Genomic DNA, 13,226 nt, shown 5'->3' with positions numbered 1-13,226 from the left:
AGTAATGCCAACATTTTCGGAAAACAATGTCTTGTTTAGTCCAGCTAGAAAGCAAAGAATTCCAGCACTGAACTCGCATGTAGGAATTTGGTTTCGAGACAATACTGCTTTTTTTCCACACTGAGCAACCTGGTCTGGTGGAAAGTGTCCCTGCCCTTGGCAGGGGGTGGAACAAGATGGTTTTTATGATGCCTTCTAACCCAAACCACTCTAGGATTTCCTGGAGCATTTCCAGGTTTTTTTACAGCACTATTTAGGTCTGAACCCCAAACTTTATTGACAGCGCTGGACTTGAAATCCTTGGTGCTCACCCACCTACAGTCATCCAAGTTTTACACATAAAATGTATTTTTTAAATATTTTATGCATAAAATCAGCATCATTCCAAAGGCACAAGCCAGGTCAGCTCCTCTCCACCGAGGCATTTGTCCCAGTCCAGCCTGCTCGTTGTGCTCCTGCGCACTAATTTTCTATCATTCCTTAGAAACCAAGGACGGAGCGCAGGCACGTGTGTGAGGAGAGGAAAAGAGGATGAAGGAATGGAGGAAGCCCATCTCCAAGAGATTGCTGATTAGAATTGCTCCCAAGTTCCCGTTTCCTCCACAAACAAAACAGCCTGCGAAAGTCCAAGCTGGGGTGGATAAAATATCAGCCACGTGCCTGACTTACAGCACTGGGACTGAGGTTTGGGCACCATTTCAAGACTTTCCCCTAGGAGTCTATCCAAACCCTCATTGCTTCTGATGTGGAATAATTTGGAAGTGTTTTTAGGCTGCCGGCTGGGATAACACAAGGGCTATTATAAACACACACGCAGCTGATCAGCACCAAACCCACACAAATATGGGCTGTACACACGTAAATAATTGGCGAGAAAAAACACAAAATGAATCAAAAGGCTAAGACAACATTTCTGAGCGGGTCTTGAAAAAACCAAATATTGTTTATGGGAAGAGTTACGTTTCACCTAATTTTAATAAATGAAACTTATTTAAATGCAAGCCACTAGATTTAAAGAGCTCCAGCCAGAGGCAGCTGTCATCCAAGTGTGGGCAGTGAAGCAAGACCATAATTTCCGTGGATGCTGTTTCAAAAACGCTGCTGCCAGCCAAGAAAGTTGGGAAATTTAAGAGAGCATAACCTGGGCAGGGAGAATAACCTGCTGGAGCCAGCCTGGAGCTCCAACACTGATGCTTCCCCATCTCTGATTTGAGTGGAAAAGGAGAGGATTGTTCATTTGGAGTCATGGCTCTCTGGGATAATTTGGGGCTCTCCTCCAAGAAGAAACTCCTCTCATCTGTGAGACTTTTCCCAGCTGGTTTCAGCGTGGAATGGTGTTTTGGACCTGCCCAGCTTTCAGGGCAGGCTGATGGGAGCCTGAAAATGGGAAGGAAAGCCACAGCCAGAGGTTGGCATCATTGACACTATGGGATGGAGAGGCCCTTTCCCAGGATTTCCATGTAGCTCTGCCTCGTGGCGTTATGTCCCTTATTATTTCTTCCAAGTTTCTTGGCAAGTAGATGAAACAACTCAGGCCAGCAGGTGAGCAAAGAAGCCAGAGGCACCTGCAGGAAGTCCCCTTCCTTCTGGAATGCTGAGCATTTTCCCATCTCCTCTGAGAGGTGAGATGGGACAGAGGACACAACCTCACACCGAGGCTGCTATGCACCATGGCAACTGCTTTTCCTGCAAGGAACGGAGTCTCTCCTTCTCTGACCCCAAAAGGACTCGAGATCTCCAGGCCTTTCTGTCCATCCTGCTAAGCCCAGGCTGGGATTTCAAGGAAACAACAGCAAACCAGTCTGTCAGGGAAATGGATGTGGAGTATTTACATCTTGGCACTGGATGGATCTTGAGCAGAACAATTCCACGTGTTGGTCGAGGCAGCAGGAAGGTTTCCCTGCAGCAGTAAATCCATCCGGATAATAACGGAGTGGTACATGATGGTTTTGTGACTGCACCATCTGCTAACAATATTTCCTTGAGTAGGAAGGAGCTGGAAAATGAAGTCACATTCCATGTGGAAAGGCTCAGGTTCTTCGCTCTTCCACCACTGGCGCTGCTTTGACCAGGCTCATACTCGAAGCAATGCTTAAAATAAACAGAAGGAGTTATCCAGGCCTTACGTGGGCCTGTGGTATCCCCTGTAATCGCAGAGCTCATGGGTTGGGTCCCACTGACAGGCCAGAAGGACTGATTAGAGCCCTCTGGATGTGATCCCTGCTCCAGGCCAGGCTGATTTTCAGGAAATAGCAGCAAGTTGACACCGTCTCCTTAGAACAGACTTGATCCAAAGCCTGTTGAAGTCTAATCACAGACTTCCCCTGCTGCAGCAGCCTCCGGGCAGAGCAATGTCATCAACTCCTTCTGGCCCGTTCACAGGGGCATTTCCCAAAGGAGAGGACTGGTGCCAAGATTACTCCAGTCAAAAGCCAGTCACCAACTGTTGTAGAAAGGAAAACAAAGTTCCTGATGTTCAGCACATCTAAGGCAAAGTGCAGAAAAGGGTGTAAAACAATTAAAGCACCTAATAAAGCGTGGAGGGAAGTGGCGAGCATGAATTTATGTGAGTTCATCGTGTACAAGGCTTAATTTAATCAAGATAGCAACCAAAGTGTGACCCTCCACAGGAAAGTCCTCACATCTTTGTCCTTGACCTCGTCTGAAAGGCTTTGCTTAAGCCCTGGAGACTGTGGGCTAAGACAAAAGGGAGTCTGAATGACCCTTTGGTTGGTGACCTGTCCTGATAACCTCGTCAGACGATTTCAAGCACTACTTTATCCAGAATAAATTTATACATTATACATGAAACAATCAGGATCTTGCCTTTAGTTCCCCCAGATTCTCTGCTAGACAGGAAACCCTTTAACTCGGACTGGGAACACATTCAAATTTAAGCCTCCTTTAAGCCTAAGATCTTGTCCTAAGTCAAGTTGGAGCAGGGTGCCCAGAGAAGCTGTGGCTGCTGCATCCCTGGAAGTGTCCAAGGCCAGGTTGGATGGGGCTTGGAGCAACCTGGGACAGGGGAAGGTGTCCCTGCCCATGGCAGGGGTGAGACTGGATGAGCTTTAAGGTCTCTTCCAGCCCAAGACTGACAAGGAACACAGAGGCTGGAGCTGGGATCATTTCAGGAAGCAATGATCTCCCCAGGGCTTATAAATAGAAACGTTCAGGAGACTCTCTCCAGAGAAACAGTAGGAATACATGGGCTGCAAACTCATTATCATCACCCACAGGAAGATAAGGAACATGGATTCAGCTCAAGGCTCAGGACAGTGGAGAATTGGACAAGCATCCTTCACCAAACCAAGGGTTAGAGGCAGTGGGAGCAGGGGATGAGGGTTCATGCCCATCCTTTGGAGGGGTGACTAGCAGAAGAACCTAAGAATATTCTCGAAGTCAGAATAAATTAACACTTTCCTGGGATGCCCTGTAACTTGATGGCATCCAAAGTGCTAAGAAAAGCAAGGTCCTGCCAAGATGGCATCACTGGGCAGTTTAGTTGGAGAGTAGGAAAAATATCTTGAAAGGGTTGTCCAGCCCTGGCACAGCTGCCTGGGACAGCGGTGGAGCTGAAATCCCTGAAGGCATTTGAAATCCACATGGATGTGGCACTTGGGGACTTGGGTTGGTGGTGGCCTTGGCAGTGCTGGGGGGAATGGTTGGACTCCATGATCTCAGAGGGCTTTTCCAACCTTAATGATTCTCTGATTCCATGAAATTCCAGCAAGAGAGCAACCACCTCACCGACAGCCAGGAGTCAGCGCAGAGGAGGAACTGAGAGAAGCTTTTAGGACAACAAGATGAAAGAACCACATTTTTGATTTCCTTCAGAGCTCTCTTGTTGTGACACAGAACAGCAGAGAGGACAGCTGGATTCCCACTATTCCCATCAGCCACCCAGCTGAAAAATCACAGACAGGAGACAGGAATGGATGTGGTTCCAGCCTCATTTTCCTGTGATGATCACTTTGCATGGTCCCAGCTCCACTTGCCTCCAATTCCATTTATGCTGGTGAGAGCACTGAAAACACTGACCCTGCTTCCATGAAGCCAAGCTCTGGCTGAGGTCAATCCCAGCTGGAACATGCAATCCCATAACACCAGATGTGTGTCCAAGGAAAAGTAAAGCAGCACTCCTGCTCCTCGGCCTTCCAAAATGTCTAGTGGGACTTTGGGAATGTTACTTAGGGGGGAATGGGGCAAAGGCAGGTTAGGTGTGTGCCAAAAGGGGTTTGAAAAGGTTTGGAGGTTTTGTTGTTGTGGTGTTTTTTTTATTTTAAGGTCATTTTTTGGCAAAAATTAAAATTCTTTCAACATACTTTCCTCTGGAGGATTCAACCTGCAAAAATCATCACGTATCAACATTGGGGAATGCCTGGTCAGGTCTAATTAACATTATAATTCTAAGACAAAGGGGCTTGGCTCCATGGAGCTCAGCACATGTGCTTTCACATCGGACACCGCTCCCTCTGAAACACTCTGAAATTCCCCCTGCCCTTTTCCAGTACCTTTTCCATGATACTTTGAATCACGAGACTTCAGGCCAGCTGTGGATTGCAAGTCCTGACCCCACTGCCAGGTCTTTGCACAGCATGAAAAGGAGGAAGATCTACCAGTAGGAATTTAGTGAAAAAACTTCTGCCTGGGAAGAAAAATTGGGAAAAAGGGAAAAGGGGTAAAGCACATGGCTTGTTGCAGGGTGGAAGGCACAAGTGTTCAAACTGCCACCATGTATTTTTCACTACAAAGTGAAACATATATCCCAGGAGGCAAGAAATTCCTCCCTGTGAGGGTGGGCAGGCCCTGGCACAGGGTGCCCAGAGCAGCTGGGGCTGCCCCTGGATCCCTGGAAGTGTTCCAGTCCAGGCTGGATGGCACTTGGAGCAACCTGGGACAGTGGAAGGTGTCCCTGCCCATGGCAGGGGGTGGCACTGGATGGAGTTTAAGGTCCCTCCTGGTGCTAAACCCCCCAGTTTGAGCTCAGGCTGCTCAGAAACACCTACCTGAAGGCCTTCGGTGCTCAGCCAGCTTTTCCCCACACTGTGATGACAGCACGAGCCGTTCCCAGCGCTGGCAGCCCTCCAGGGTCATCAGCAGTTAATAAGCCCAGCATTTCTGGGCTCAATAGCACAGTATCTGAGGGGCCTTTCAAGAGTTCAGAAGTATTTAAGAGTTCGGTTTGCTTTGGCTCCGGAGAGTCCAAGCTGGAAACCTGTGTGGCTTCATCCTGGACACTCCTTGTAGGGAGAGAGGGATGGTGCTGGGTGAAGAAGAGGAAGAACCTTAGGCCACTTTAATGGCTCCAGGATCAAGCAGGTTCAGTAGCCATGGGAGGTAAGCAGGGAGGCCTGGACAGTTTCCAGTGTCGGACTTTGGATCCTCAATTCGTGAGGTGTCTCCAGGGAGGATCTGTGCTGAACCACTGCATCTTGCAGCGAGTTCCTTGACTTTCATGGAATCATAGAATTCTTAAGGTTGGAAAAGCCTGCTGAGATCATGGAGTCCAACCCTTAACCCAGCACTGCCAAGGCCACCACCAACCTGTCTCCAAGTGCCACATCCACGTGGCTTTTAAATCCCTCCAGGGACGGGGACTCCACCACTGCCCTGAGCAGCTGTGCCAGGTCTGTTGGAACCCTTTCAGTGAAGATATTTTACCCAATGTCCAATTTAAACCTCCCCTGGCCCAGCCTGAGGCCGTTCCCTCTCCTCCTGTCCCTGTTCCCTGGCAGCAGAGCCCGATCTCCCCCCCGGCTGCCCCCTCCTGTCAGGGACTTGTGCAGAGCCACAAGGTCCCCCCGGAGCCTCCTTTGCTCCAGGCTGAGCCCCTTCCCAGCTCCCTCAGCCGCTCCTGGGGCTCCAGCCCCTCCCCAGCTCCGTTCCCTGCCCTGGCCCTGCTCCAGCCCCTCAGGGTCCCTCTGGCCGGAGGGCCCCGAGCTGGACACGGCCCCGAGGGGCCTCAGCAGGGCCGGGCAGGGGACGGGCCCTGCCCTGGGGCTGTGGCCACACCGTGGCTGGCACAGCCCAGCGGCCATCGGCTTCTTGGCCATCTGGGAACACCACTTTGGTGGTGGTTTCACCTGAACCACAGCTCAGTGGTTACCTGTCACCTGTCCCAGCTCCAAAGGGGTGCCATCAGCTGTACCTGGATGGAATGTGAGGATCCTCTGGGCTGTATCAAAGCCTCGTCCCCTTTCCCTTTCTGGCAGAACCAGAGTTGAGCACCAGCACCGCTCGTAACACTCATCTCCATCCCAGTTACGGTCCCAGAGCTCCTGCACATCTGGAAAAGCACAAAACACCCCATGAAACAACCTCCCTGAGTCAGATGCCTTCGACCTGAGTCACGGAGCAGGACGAAGAGGAAAAGTCGAAGGGCATTATTCCAAGGAATTGTGCAATGAGGAAAACAAACCCAAACCTAAAGAAGTCACACCCACCAGGGAAGCTGCCTGTCTCGAGGAACCCCACGAGTCAGAACCGCCCCCGACAGCTCAGCTGTCTCTCAGCATCCCTGCAACTGCAGAGCCAAGACATCCGAGCACGCTTGGACCTCCCGGAAAAAACTCCAAGGCTCTGCGGTGAATTAAAGTCACGTCTTAACACACTTTCACCTCCACACCTCCAAAGCAGCTCACAGTGCTCTCCTGTTGGCTTCCCAGTGGGATTTGTGAGTCTCGGAGGCTTGGGATGGAACCACAGAGCAGCCCTTCCAAAGGTGGCCATTAGCCCGCATCAAGGGGAAGAAGTCCAGCTGCCATCACTTGGACAGTGTTTCTCCCAGTTGTCCCCCAAATCCTTCAATAGGATCAACTGAAATAGCTTTTTGATTTCTTTTTTTCATTTTTATTCCTAAGTTACTCCAGCCAACCAACAAACACTTCAACTGTCCACTCTGACCTCCTGGAACCCCCATTTTTTTGGCACAGCTGCATGGTTCCCAAGCTGGTATCCTACAGATATCCAGTTGCTGTGCTCTCCAGCCCAGCCACCCTTGAATCCTCAATATTAACAAGATTTGTCAGACAATATCTGCTTTTGCTGGATATTGCCCTCAACCAAAGGGGAATCTCCTCTTCCCTTTGAATCTGGCAGCACAAGCCCTGCTGCCTGTAGATTTATATGGAGGTACATCAAGTTCTCCTTCCAGTAAATAGGACTGGATAATCAATTCCGAATGAAGGTTTGGGAAAAAAACCATTCTCAGACAGTCCCTCTCAGGGAAGAGTTTTTCAACTGCTTCCAAGCTGCTAATCAAAAAAAAATTTTTCAAAACCCAAGTAATGACGTGCTAACAGTGCTTCCAATACTTGGTGTCTTCCCAAAGCCACAGCTCACAAGGGCTAACACACGAGCCCAAGGAACTGTGTGAGCTCCCGAGCCTCCTGCCTGCAAAAAAAAAGCACATTTCAGCAGTCCCAGAAAGAGGTCAAACCAACATTTCCCAAGAATCACACAGGTATTGCTGAGCTCGCCTTGGAATGACAGGAATCTGCTGGAAGAGGTCTCTGGTGCCTAGTCCAGGACTATTTCCTCCAATTCTTTTTTAAGTCAGTGCTTCCAAGAGTTAAAACCCCACTGGTTTTAGCCAAGCTCTCATTTTATTTAAGGCATGAAGGGAACAATATTTATCATTCAAAGGAGCCAATTCTGTTTCGTCCCTGCTCCTATTTTTGTCCTCTGCCTCTAGACAGGAGCGTCCCTTCCCTGTGCTAATTAATAGAGGGATAAAGGCACACCTTGGGGTTGAGAGCTTTATAGAAAATTTAATTACAGATCCTGACTTTTTAATTACCAGGCGAGCCTCTCACATTATCTGCCACAGGATCCCCGCAGGCTTTACCTGGCTGGAAAGAAGCAGGAGATGACTTTAAAGGCTGGAGTGGAAGCTGATCTCTAGACAAAGGGTAAGACCTTGGAAAGGCCATCAAAAAACCTCCACAATGATGGCAGTAGGGGGAACATGGACAGGTCAGAAGGAGAGAGAAACACTGATAGGTCACAGACATCATAATGGACTTGCCAGAATGGAAGGGAATGGAGGCTAAGACCATAAGGAGATGATGAACCTGCAGCATTGACACCACGAGTTCAGCTGAGCAGCTCTAAGTCCATTAACAGGCTGAGACTAATTGGAAGGAGATGCAAGACCAGGGCAGAGGGAGAGCTCTCCTTAGACGAGCTGCAAATGTCCCTGTGCAAAATGTGCTGCACATTCTCAGCTCGGCCCTTGGACCTGGGAACACAGAGTGGCTTAACATGATCAAGACCACTCGTGCACTTCCATCTCTGACCTGCGAGCGCTTACATACTCACTCTGGTATGTGCTGAGCTGGTGCCTCGTGCTCCCCGTTCCATAAACCCTCTTCCCTTCCAGGCTCAAGTGATGGAAAATGCTCTCAGAGCAGACAACCCGCTCGCTGAATCAGAGGGGAGCTGCAGCTGGAGAGGTACGGCAGAAAGTCACAGTCTGGGGGACACAAAGAACTCCTCAGTTATAAACCTAAACTTTCAATCACCAGAAGCTCTCCACAGAACATCCTGGTGGCACTCTACATGGCTGAATTCCATGGGTTTTACCAGCACCCTGGGAGCTCACACTGCCTGGTCCTACTTCTCCTCCATGCCCAGGGTGCTCAGAGCAGTCAGGAGCAGAGATCCCAGTTTAAAGAGGAACCATTCATTAATGAGGCACTGGTCCGTTGTACGAGTTGCATTTCTCAATGCATTCAAGGCTTTGCCAGCCAGCTCCATAAATCAGCTTGTTGGAAAAATTGCCTAAAAAAAAGGGGGGGGAAAAAAGCAATTAAACGTCGTGTCAGCAACACAACCATGCAAACAGGAATTCCTCACCTCACGTATTCCCAAGGCATTTTATGGCCCGTATTACAGAGGCACTGCTCTGCTCCTTGAAAATTGTCTTTAAAAATACCCAATGGGATAAAAAAAAACATTTCTGAGTGACTGTCACGGGGAAACAAAGCAAGAAAAGGGGAGGAAATGGCGAGTTGTGGGCCACTGTTGGTGGGCACTTGAATGGGAGCCCCATGCTTGACACCAGCGTGACTCCGAACAAAACCAGAGCCAAGAGCTATTTGTCAAGGGGCACCAATGCACACAAGTGGTGAGAACCTGGCCCTGCTGTAAAAACGTGTCAGGGACTTTTCTGTGGGGCCGTGCCGAGCCCCCTGATGGATCGCTGTGCTGGGAGGGCCGCATTGTGAGCCGCAAGAATGAGACATCTGCTCCCTTCTCCCGCTGAAAGGAGATGCTGGCTCGGCCGAGGCCGCGTGAGCAGCTCCTCGTACAAAGCACGGACGCGGGGGTCTCGTCGCCACCGATCCGCAGAGCGGGGTCCGGCCTCCCTCACACCATCCCTGAGGGCTCAGCCTCGGGATTCAGGATCTGGGATGTGCAGCTGGCATCTGGCACGGCCTCTGCTCCTCCCTGTCTATTCCAACACCGGGGTATCCCTCTGCATCCCCGCTTCCGAGGTCTCCATGCTCAGGACACCGTGTCCAAGCTCGCTCACACACACAGGTTCACACAGCACAACCTCCTTCCCTTAAATCCATTGTGTGGGCACAGGAATGCTGCACGCTGCAGCATGGAATGGTTTGGGTTGGAAGGGACCTTGAAGATTGTCCAGTCCCACCCCCTGCCATGGGCAGGGACACCTTCCACTAGCCCAGGTGGCTCCAAGCCCCATCCAGCCTGGCCTGGAACACTTCCAGGGACCCAGGGGCAGCCACAGCTTCTCTGGGGTACCCTGTGCCTCATTTTTCCCAATATCCCATCTAACCCTGCCCTCTGTCAGTTTGAATCCACCGCCCCTGGTCCTGAACATCCACTTGCCAAAAGGCCCCCCATCCTCTCCCCAGCCAGAGAGGGAAGGAGATGCAGAAGGATGTGAGGATTTTATGGAGCTGCCAGTGCAAGCAGGCTCCCCATCCACAGGTAAGCCAGCAGCTCCTGAGAAGCCATCCCTTTTCCTTCCCGTGCCAGGCAGGACCCAAGGCTCAGGCACAGCCTCAGGGAAGCAGGCATAAATTATAAAGCCTGATCTATGCAAAAAGCAGAAAGTTTCCGTAGAGAGTTTCAGTTCTGAGCACATTTCATCCCCAGGAAAATGGAAAATAAGGGGATGTAACACCTTCAGCAGCCCTCTCCTGACACCTTACACCCTACAAGTGGCGAGGGGAGCTGAGAGCTGCCTGGGAATGGACTGGAGACATAAAGAAAATACGGGAAATAGGAGCAAAGAAAAGAACGGCAAAGCGGAAGAAGCAAAAAGAAGGACGTCTGTGTGCTTCAAATATCTCAAAACAGAGGCCCCACTTTGCAAACGCTGCTTCACCGGGGGAGGGAGGGGGAAGGCTGGTTTCCATTTCATTTTCACTTTGAAAACACCATTTTTCCGCGCATCCACTGAAGTGCAAATTTCCTCGGAAGCCATCTGAAGAGCGAGCGTGCCTCAAAGCTGAAGTTTTTCTAAACCACATCTGTTCGGATTTACAAAGCCCGGGCTGAGGGAGCCCCCGGGAGCCGTGAGCGGCATTTCCCAGCGCAGCACCCGCACTGTCCCCAGCACCCAGCCGGGCACAGGAGGGAGGACAGAGCAGGCAAGGGTGACACAGATGGGTTCCTCCAGCTCCAGACTCTGGCAGGGAGCACGCCAGCGCTGGGAAGAGAGATAAGGAGCGGCTGCTGGGTGTGCAGGGGGTGATAAACGGGGTGGCCACGCAGCGCCCGGCGCTGACCACCAACACCTCCGGAGAGCTGCCCATCTTCCCAGCCTTCTGTGAGGAGCCGAGCAGTGCAGCCAGCCGCAGGCAGGACGTGGGGACAGTGTTGAGGGAGAAGGATGTCACCCATGGCTGTGTCTTTTCAGCTCCACCGTGCTCCCCACAGACCCCAGCACGGTGCCCAGGGCAGGCAGATGGTTTGTACAAACAGCTCACGGGAGAGAGGTCTGGAAACCTGTCCAAATTCCCTGCTGGCACAGCAGCAGCCTCCCCCTTCCCAGCTGGCAGCTGGCACCGACAGCACTGCCTGCCCCCAGCCCCTTTGCCTGCAGCTGGACGGGGCTGGGAGGGAAGGGACAAGGCCCCAGGCGCGGGGACAGTCCCCAGGCTGGCAGCTGCAGCTGATGGCAGGGATGCCCGGGGGAAGCAGGTGTCCCTTCCCAAGGGCTGGGTGGGAATGCTGGCACCCAGGGCTGACGGGGCCTTTGCAGAGGGGTGACCCCCTGGCTGGGTGCCCAGGGAGAGCGTTTGATGTGACAAAGGAGCCGTGCAGCCCCAGCGGCACCGGCTGAGGGGGCTCAGCTCTGGGCAACCCCATCAGACTCCTCCAGCCACTGGGAGCCAAAAGGAGCGACACAAAACATTGTCCCAAATCTGCTCCTACAGAAGGAGGCATGCCAGGCATGGAGCTGTTCCCTGCCCTGCCCCACACCCTGCATCCCCCCTTTTCTGAAGACTGTCCCAGTCTGTCTGCAAGAGGACAGGGACATGCAGACGGCCCCAATACCCCCAGCCTCTCCACATCCTACCTTCCCACAGCATTCCCATCACCAGCTGTGGAGATCTCTGCCCCAGGGCCACCCCAGTTTATAAACCCATGCATTTAGGGTGAGACAGAGCCCAGCTCAGCGCCACGGGAGCTGCTCCTTTCCTGGAAATGTTAAGGTCCATGGGTTTTGCAGTGCAAAGGAGTCCTTTGGCACTCAGTTGAATGTGTTTAATCCAGCCTGTGGAGCAAACAGACCATGGTTAATGTATCCAGAATGGCTGACGACTCTCTACTGGGCAGACATGAAGAGAGCAGGAATTCATCCCAGTCCACTCTGCTGTGCACATTCCCACTGTTCCAATGAAGAGGTCACGCCCTCTTTTTCCTTCTCACCAGCACCCTGTGCCTCTGGTCTCCCCCTCTGCTCTTTGCCAGGTGCCAGGAATGGCCCACTAAGCCCTTTTACTTTGTTTTTCCCTTTTTTCCCCCAAAGCTCCCTGCAACTCAGCGTGCTGGGCTGAGCAAGCCACGACTCTCCTCTACCCCGTGCCCTTGAAAACAGATGGCAGGCCCAAGTTTTCCCTGACAAGCAAAGGAATCAGAACTGACATGATTGGAAAAAACAAGCTCAATTCCTCTTGGCAGGATATTAATTTAGAAATCTCTGGTGTCGTCGCCCCGATTCACAACGAATTTGAATCCGAGCTCTCCTAGTGCCAGACAATGCAGAGGTTTGACAGAGAAGGTAATTGGAGGAAATGGCTTTGTAATCCAGCTATTGTGCTGGCAAGATCCAGCTCTCCACAAGAACAAGGTTCACTTCCTGGCATGGCTGATTCAGCAGCATTTATTTGTCCCCAGTGCTTCTTGGCTTTCCCCTGCCTAGTGGGGATAGCACGGACCCTTCCAAGCAGTGCCAGAGGTGTGCTGGGCATCCAGGCTTTCTCCAGCCTGGGAAGAGGCAGGAATGGGGTGGTGAAACCTGCAGGGTCAATCCTTTCAAGTGTCCAAGTGGCAGGGAGAAGAGCAGGACTGAGCAAGCCTCCTGTTCCACACACCCTCAGGCAGAACACACAGCAAACATCACCTGTGGTGGCTGCTTGTGCCATGCCAGCTGCAGGAACACGGATGGGGGAGGTTCACATGGGAGCAATCCCACCTGGAGAGCCCCACAGCCTCTCTCTACTCTACATAAATCATTGGGTGGGTGGGAAAACCAGACTTGGAGCAGAGTTCGGGGCAAAGCCATGGAAACCCATCCTTAGTGACATCCCAAGCAGCACATCTGGGAAAAAAGAGTGCTCCCTGTGGAGTTACCTGTCCTCACTGGATCATAGAATCACGGGATGGTTTGGGCTGGAAGGGACCTGAAAGACCTCGTTCCACCCCCTGCCATGGGCAGGAACACCTTCCACTTCCAGGTTGCTCCAAGCCCCATCCATTCTTCTCCTTCTTCAGAAAAAGACACTGTATTAAAAAAAAAAACTGCATTAGGTGAGGGGAAAGCAGCATCAAAGAGCCAAAGAGTCTGCCCTGGTCCCACCAGGAAAAAGTGAGAAAGAAAAGGAGGAAACAGGTCCAAAATACACTGTGAGCTGAGCAGCACTTGCCTAGAAATGCTCATGCATGATTCCACCTACCCAGTTCCTGGATCATCACATGCCACCTCTTCCCGTTGCTCTAACAATCACCATCAAGAAGAAAAACCA

General features: G+C 51.6%; 1 long non-coding RNA gene across 3 annotated transcripts; it reads right to left on the bottom strand.

Moving 5' to 3' along the window:
* Window positions 1-922: 922 nt before the first annotated feature.
* Window positions 923-12,937, bottom strand: LOC121673005. Of its 3 annotated transcripts, XR_006019107.1 has the most exons (6): window positions 12,835-12,937; window positions 11,558-11,755; window positions 8,320-8,781; window positions 6,149-6,286; window positions 5,007-5,450; window positions 3,653-4,645 (listed from the first exon to the last, which is right to left on the bottom strand). It is a non-coding gene; the product is annotated as an uncharacterized LOC121673005 (long non-coding RNA). The 3 variants fall into 3 exon arrangements; XR_006019106.1 differs by lacking the exons at window positions 3,653-4,645; window positions 5,007-5,450 and adding an exon at window positions 923-2,443; XR_006019108.1 differs by lacking the exon at window positions 11,558-11,755.
* Between the last annotated feature and the right edge of the window lie 289 nt (window positions 12,938-13,226).

The sequence above is a fragment of the Corvus kubaryi genome, unplaced genomic scaffold (assembly GCF_017639235.1).
Source record: "Corvus kubaryi isolate FWS band 111438036 unplaced genomic scaffold, C.kubaryi_AGA036_p1.0 65084, whole genome shotgun sequence".
Classification (NCBI taxonomy): domain Eukaryota; kingdom Metazoa; phylum Chordata; class Aves; order Passeriformes; family Corvidae; genus Corvus; species Corvus kubaryi.
This window is presented reverse-complemented; position numbering and strand designations above follow the sequence as displayed.